At 30.6% G+C, this 8,023-nt stretch overlaps 1 pseudogene; it reads right to left on the bottom strand.

Annotated features, from left to right (window-relative positions):
- Positions 1-5,533: 5,533 nt before the first annotated feature.
- Positions 5,534-7,195, bottom strand: LOC129314088 (uncharacterized; annotated as a pseudogene).
- Between the last annotated feature and the right edge of the window lie 828 nt (positions 7,196-8,023).

The raw sequence follows: 8,023 nt of genomic DNA on the forward strand, positions 1-8,023 counted from the left end.
ATTTAAATAAGTTTAATAGCAAGTCGAAAGGGATAGTTTAAAAGAATTTATGCTAGAAATTTCTTTAAGGATTTAGGATCCAAAGTTTTCTAAGCAAAAGTTTGATTTTAAAATTATAGGAAAATGTAGTGCACTTTCTTGTAATTGTATTGTGCTTTTTTTGTGATATTCTCATGTTCTTTCTTGTAAATTTTCTAAAACTTCTTTTCTTTAGTTTTTTTATATCTTGCATGAAAGCAAAAATAGAGCATTCTAGTCTCTTCTCTTCACCAACTTAGATTTCATTTCTCTCATCACCTTCGAAACCTTCCTCCTCACCTTTAAACTTGTTCTTCTTATTATCGACGGTGTGCATCTTGCTTTATTGGTTCGTCTTTTTTGTTAAGCATGTAGAGTCATCAAATTTCTTCATTCATCCCTACTTTTTGTTGCTTCTTCATTCAGGTTTAATGGCTCTATATGCATGTATGTATTTAGCTTCAGTTTTTTTTCCTTCCTCCTTAGCTGTTGGAGGCTCATGTGTTCATGAATAATAAGCTCAAGTTTTTTTTAGTCTACAATTCTATTGCTCACCATTGATCTGCGTTGATCCTCATTGTTGTGTCTCTGCTATTAGGAGAGTTGGGGTGATCATTTTCGATTCATCTCTATTCTGGGCTGACAATGGTAATGTGTGTGTATTCAGCTGACACGTTTCTTCCTCCTTAGTTGTTAGACATCATGTTTGTATAGTGAGCTCAAGTCCTTCTCCTTTAGGGTCCCAATTTTTGGCTCCTTCTTCTCATTTGAATAACAGAGATGAAGCTTTTCTTCTCTCCTTTTTTGTCATCCATGAGCTTATGTGTGGCTGAAGCTATTGTATTTTGGTTTGTGGTAAGTTGTTGATTTATTCTTCTTCCTTTCTTCTTCCTCTCTTGGCCAAAAGAGGCATCTCTGCTCATTATTGTTGTCTTGACTTTGAGAAAATTGAGGTGTTGTTTGGTTAATGATTGATGCTAATTTATTTTGATATGAGCTGAATCTTAGTTGTAGAATTAAATATTTGAAGTTGTTTGAAGTTTGGATGTTCATTTCATGCTTTAGCTTATGGTGATGCACTCATGATATTTATGAAAATACTTGAAAGAAGAAATTGGTGGAAATAAAATTGTGTAATTTTCATATTAGAGCTTAAAGAAATTTATGCTACTTAAGAAAGTATATGTCTTTACCTATAAGTTGTGAAGTTGATTTACTCATTGGATTTGTATAGCACTAAAGAGGGAAATTGTTTGGTTATATGATAATTGAGGTTTTTGTTAAACATGAAATAAGAGAAGTGTTAATGGTTGGGGTTGAATGTTTTTTTTGGTTTTGTTAAATATTTGATGGAAGTTGTTGAAGGGTTCAATGAGAATTTAAGGGGTAATAAGAAATTTAAAGAATATTTGAAGAGTCTGAATGTTAATTTTGCTTATTTATATAAGAAGGAAAAATCATAATGACATAAGAGTTGTTAGTTTAAATGCTAGATTAATTTGGAGTATCACTAGAGGAAGTGTGAAATTGAGGGAGTCTAATTATAAGATTATTGAAAACCCTCAAGTGAGTGGGTAGCATTCTGAATGAATTTCAAGCAATTGTTTATAAAATTCCTTTACTTAAATTTTAATACTATTTCTTTATTAGTTATATATACATTCTTGTCAATTCTAATTTTTTATCATTATTTTATTAATGATGATATCTTGATTTTGCTAATGATTTATGCTATTGATAAGTTATAATTAAAGTTGATATATGATAAACGGTGTTATTTTTCAAAAACAACTCAAGTGTTTAACTTTATGTTTAATATGCAAACTTTTAGCATAACAACTCATGCATGAATGAAATGACAATAAATATAGGAATGGAAGATGACAAGCAAATCATATATTTTGAAAGTGAAAATTTTAAAATTGTTTTTCAACTATATGCATACTTAATTTTAATTAGAGGGACTAAGTTCAGAACGCTGGATGTTAATGACAGTTTTGTGAGCCCTTGGCATGCCATCTAACACCTAGCTAACAGAGTGCTTATAGGAGGTGCTAGCCCTATGGGAAGGCCAACACACGTGAATTGAAGGGATGGTATTTGTGAGTATTGTACTCAGGCTTGTTTTCATGGGCTTCATGCTTGTACTCAATTTGTGGCTCTTGCCACACTTGTTTTGTGGCTTCAAGCCACACTTGATTGGTTGCTCACCTCTATGAATTGTGTGTCCATGCTTGATTGATTATTTATCCTCATGGACTATGTGTTCACGCTTATTATTCATTTTGATAAAGACCTCCTAAAGTCAAACTAAAATCTATCATTTCTTTAGTAATTCTTTAAAAGTATTTCATCAAATTGCACTATTATTGGAAATTATTACATTTTATGAGCAATCAAAATATTAATACATATATGTGATTCTACCAACATTGTTTAATTTCATAATTATATCATTATGAAAAGTCATTATTTATTTGTAGTTTATGGATAATTCATTATTTTACTAAGTCATTTGAAGTAAATTTATTATTTATTATCTTCATATTTTCTTTATTAAAATTTTAATTGGAATACTACTCACCAGTAATTTCTTTAGTCTCAGATATTATAGCTGACCTTGCGCATCTCGCGAAGCATTGAGTGGCCCTATCACTTTTGAAACACAGAAATACCCTATGATTATTCCTTTTTGGTAAAACTATGAATTGTATTATGTGATTATATATTAATACTCCACGTATGCTATAGTTAGGTCCTAGTCCTATTTTGTTATTATGTAATTTGCTGAAATGGAGCTAGTCTCTTTATTGGTTTGGTTGACAGGTGTTACTGTAGAAATTTCGAGAGGTCCAAATTATAAGGGAGACTCTATCAAAATTTTTACAAAATACTTAAAAATTTATAAACCTTATTATTACTGTATATTTATATACCTTGCATATTTAATATCTTAGCTTATTTCCTGTCTAATCAAGGCTTATGAAATGTGAGACTATCTCATATTTCATGCCAATCACACCCTTAGTATTTAGGGTGTGACAATTTATATAACTTGCATTCATTTGATGTGTCATTAGAATCCTGAGGATGCTGAGAATTTCCCTTATCTGCCACAATTATATGAGTTTTTCAAGGAAATGACAAAGCCAATTTAGTTGGCGATGCCTAAAGAAATTGTGGGTGCAGATAGATCATATCCCTTTGCAATTGATAAAAAAAGGCATCTTGGAATTCTTATTGATAAGGGAGTTAGATATATCCTGGCCATGTTATCAATCTTGCAAATTTATTATTGATATTTTATCTCATTTTTTTATTTTAATTTATATGCATTAATTTTTATCTCCTTTTGCTAATAGGTTTCTCAAAAATCTCTGGAATGGAGCTAAATAAAATCAATTTGGATTTTTGTATCCCACTTCTATGATGCTGACTCACAATGATATCCACGATAGGACGAGATATGTGGGCAACACTATTTTAAAAATAAAATTACCATGTTATTTGGTCCCATTGTTTAAAGGGCAAGTTGTTTATATTTATGCATATATATTATTCAGTTTGGTAATATTTTTCTTGTTTTCATATATTGATTATATTTCTTATATGTTGTAGTTATCACCAGTCTCTTTGTGTTGTCTACCCATATTTGCACGAGATTTACTAGTTTTACTGTATGGGTAAGCAACCTAGTAATGAAACTAAAAATATATTTAACATGTAAGTTAAAGCTTTATAGTTTATAAATGTTATTTTTTATATATATTTAAATTGTTTTAATCTCTTATTTTTTAATTTAAATTTCATTATAGTTCACTAAAGATATATGATATAATGGGGGGAAGCTGCCGCCCACCCAAAAGTGGAACAAAAAAAAAGGTCCACTAACTTGGATATTCTCAAATGTGAGTAATTTTTATTCAAAGTTCTTCATCCACAATTATTCCATATATGTTATTATTTATGCTTATCATTTAATTTTTATTTGTCTAGTGCCATCGACAGATAGGGAGTACAAAGTGTGGATACTATATTATTTGTTATATGTATGAAATTATTCAATCTGGTATCAATGAGAATTTACACTTGGTACATAGTTTAATCTCAATGAAAATTTAGAGAGGGAGTACAGAGGCTTTAGAGTTTTACTAGATCTAATGAAAATTGTATAAAAATTTGTAGCTTTTTAACAATGAGTAGCCCTACACCAGTAAAGAGACAAATGACATTCAAAATAGTCTAGCAAGTCAACTTTTTCAAGAGTTATTTACATAGTTCAAATTTTATAGTTTGTTCAATTAGGATTTTAGTTTGACTTAGATGTTAGAAGGCTAGAAACTCTATTTAGCATATTGTTGTAGTTTGTTGAAATTTGATTATAAATATTGAACACTTGAATAAATAATAGTTTTAGTATTCCTTCAGTTTATATATGCTTATGTTATTGCTGCTGTTATTTATTGGACACATTAGATATTGAGCTATTGTTGTTGTGAAAATTTACAGGTTTATTGGCTGTAAAGAAAAATACAAATTATATATTTTAAAAAAATAAATAATCCACGTCCCTTTTTAGTTATATGGGATGTGGTTTATTCATAATTTACGTCCCTCTTCAACAAAAAGAGACATGAATTATTCATAATCCACGTCTCTTATTATAGAAAAAGGGACGTTGAATATAATAATCCACTTTCCATATTTGGAAAAAAAGGGAGTGCATAATCCACGTCCCTTTTTGTTAAAAAGGGATGTGGTTTTTGTTATCCACGTCCTTCTCAAAAGTGACATAGATTTATCCATTTTCTATGTCACCTTGATCTATGTCCCCTATTATAAGGACGTAAATACCCTTAAAAAAGCGATGTTAAAAGCTTTTTTATAGTAGTGAAAAGAACAGGTCATGGGCTATGTATACTACTAAGACTACCATAAGAATTCATTCCATCAGTAGAAAGTCCAAGCCTTAGATTCCTTGGCTCATTGCCAAATTCAGTAAATATTTGATCAATTTTCTTCTATTAAGGAGAGTCAGCTGGATGTTGAATTTTTCATCAATTATCCTTTCATTTGCATGCCACATCAAGTTCTTCGCATCAATAGCATTTGCAACTAAGTTCTTGAACCTTGATATAATTTGAAGATACCACAAGACCTTTGTAGGAACCCTATTCTCTTTGTATTGTGGTGCCTCATATTTTGGACATTTCTCTTCCTCTTCAAGCTATTTTCTATACAGCATGCAATCATTAAGGCATACATGTATCTTTTTATACGTTATGCCCATTGGGCACAAGATCCTCTTGGCATCATAATAATAACTTGGTAGTGCATTGCCTTTTGGAAACATTATTTAGAGTAACTTAAGTAACCATGTAGAACTTTGGTCACTCCACCCAGCTCTTGTCTTCAAGGTAACCAACTTTAATACCTCCAATAACAAATTAAAATCAGTGCATCCCGAGTATAGAGGCTTCTCCATATCAGTACACAAGTTATTATACACATGTTCTTATTCAAAGCCCTCTTCCCCAATATTATGGATCATGTCCTTTAATCTATCTTCATTTATATCTACTTCATCATCAAGATTATCAACTTCCACATATTGAGATGTGCTACTATGATTTTTCAATCGTTCACTATACCAAATCCATATCATATAATTCTTGCAAATCTCATCACAAATCAAGTGCTCTCTTATTTCAGCAACACCTAGTCTCCTCTCATTCAAGCAATTAACACAAGGATAATAAAACCTTCCACCATTATCAATAGCATTTTTCTTAGCAAATTCCAAAAACTCCGTCATCCCATTATTGGCTATAAAGAAAAATATAAATTATATATTTAAAAAATATAAATAATCCACGTCCTTTTTATAGTTACATGGGACGTGGATTATTCATAATTCACGTCCCTTTCCAACAAAAAGAGACATGGATTATTCATAATCCATGTCTCTTATTATGGAAAAAGGGACGTTGAATATAATAATCCACGTTCCATATTTGGAAAAAAGGGAGTGGATAGTCCATGTCCCTTTTTGTTAAAAAGGGATGTGGTTTCTGTTATCCACGTCCCTCTCAAAAGTGACGTAGATTTATCAATTTTCTATGTCACCCTAATCTATATCCCCTACTATAGGATGTAAATATCCTTAAAAAAGCAATGTTAAAAGCTTTTTTTGCAATAGTGAAATGAACAGGCCATGAGCTATGTATACTACTAAGACTACCATAAGGATTCATTCCATCAATAGAAAGTCCAAGCCTCAGATTCCTTGGCTCATTATCAAATTCAGTAAATATTTGATCAATTTTCTTTTATTAAGGAGAGTCGGCTGGATGTTGAAGTTTTTCATCAGTTATCTTTTCATTTGCATGCCACATTAAGTTCTTTGCATCATTAGCATTTGCAACTAAGTGCTTGAACCATGATATAATTGAAAGATACCACAAAACCTTTATAGGAGCCCCATTCTCTTTGTATCATGATGCCTCACATTTTAGACATTTCTCCTCCTCTTCAAGATATTTTCTATATAGCACGCAATCATTAAGGCATGCATGTATCATTTTATACTTCATGCCCATAAGGCACAAGATCTTCTTGGCATCATAATAATGACTTGGTAGTACATTGACTTTTGGAAACATTATTTGGAGTAACTCAAGTAACCATGTAAAACTTTGGTCACTCTACCTAGCTTTTGCCTTCATAGTAACCAATTTTAATACCCTCGATAATAGACTAAAATTAGTGCATCTCGGGTATAGAGGCTTCTCCACATCAATGTACAAGTTATTATACATATGTACTCATTTAAAGCCCTCTTCCCCAATATTATGGATCATGTCCAGAATCTATCTTCATTTATATCTACTTCATCATCAAGATTATTAACTTCCACATATTGAGATGTGCTACTATGATTTTCCAATCATTCACCATGCCAAATTCATACCATATAATTCTTGCAAATCCCATCACAAATTAAATGTTCTCTTATTTCAGCAACACCTAGTCTCCTATCATTTAAGCAATTAACACAAGGACAATAAAACCTCCCACCATTGTCAATAGCATTTTTCTTAGCAAATTCCAAAAACTCTTTCATCCCATTATCATATTCATCACTCATTTGTTTAGCATTGATCCACCTACGATCCATATGTCACCTCCTAAAGAAGAATATATAAGTATTTCAAAAATCTAAATTCCAAATTAACCTAAGATTTTAAGTAATTTAGAGAAAATAATAAAGTTGAAAAAATTTTGACAAAGTTTTCCCTAAAAATAGGACTTCCCAATACTTTTAAAAAAACTTGCAAGGGAAAATTGACAACTTTAAACCAAATAAATAATCACATGCAACAACTTGAGACCTTATGAAGCCACTAATAGCACTTGTAGTAGCAATCAATATCAATAACAATTAAATTTTAAGCAACTTAGAGGAAGTCTCCCCTAAAAATTGAACCTCCAACAAATTTTATAAGCACAAAATACACAATTTTATGTCTAAATAATGCCAACAATAAAATAACTTCATCACATGCATCAACCTAGGGCATTAGATTACCATTGATAGCAGCAATCCCAACAACAATCAATACAATAACAACTTTTAACCAACTTAGAGGAAAGAATGAATTTGAAAATTTTTTGGCAAAGTCTCCCCTGAACATTGAACCTCTAACAAAATTTATAAGCACAAAATACACAATTTTATATCTAAACAATGCCAACAACAATAATAACTTCATCATATGCATCAACCTAAGGCATTTGATAGCAACTAACAGCACTCCACAAGAAATAATTATATATCATAATATATATATATATATATATATCATGATATATATATATATAACAGCCTAACTAATTAAAAGAATTAATAAAAACATACAATCTAACTAAATTAAAATTAAATTAAATAATTATATAAATATATATTAACAATTTATAATTAAAAAAATAAGCCATACCTGAATGG

The sequence above is a fragment of the Prosopis cineraria genome, unplaced genomic scaffold (assembly GCF_029017545.1).
Source record: "Prosopis cineraria cultivar Desert tree isolate PC_DT_omini unplaced genomic scaffold, ASM2901754v1 PC6, whole genome shotgun sequence".
Classification (NCBI taxonomy): domain Eukaryota; kingdom Viridiplantae; phylum Streptophyta; class Magnoliopsida; order Fabales; family Fabaceae; genus Prosopis; species Prosopis cineraria.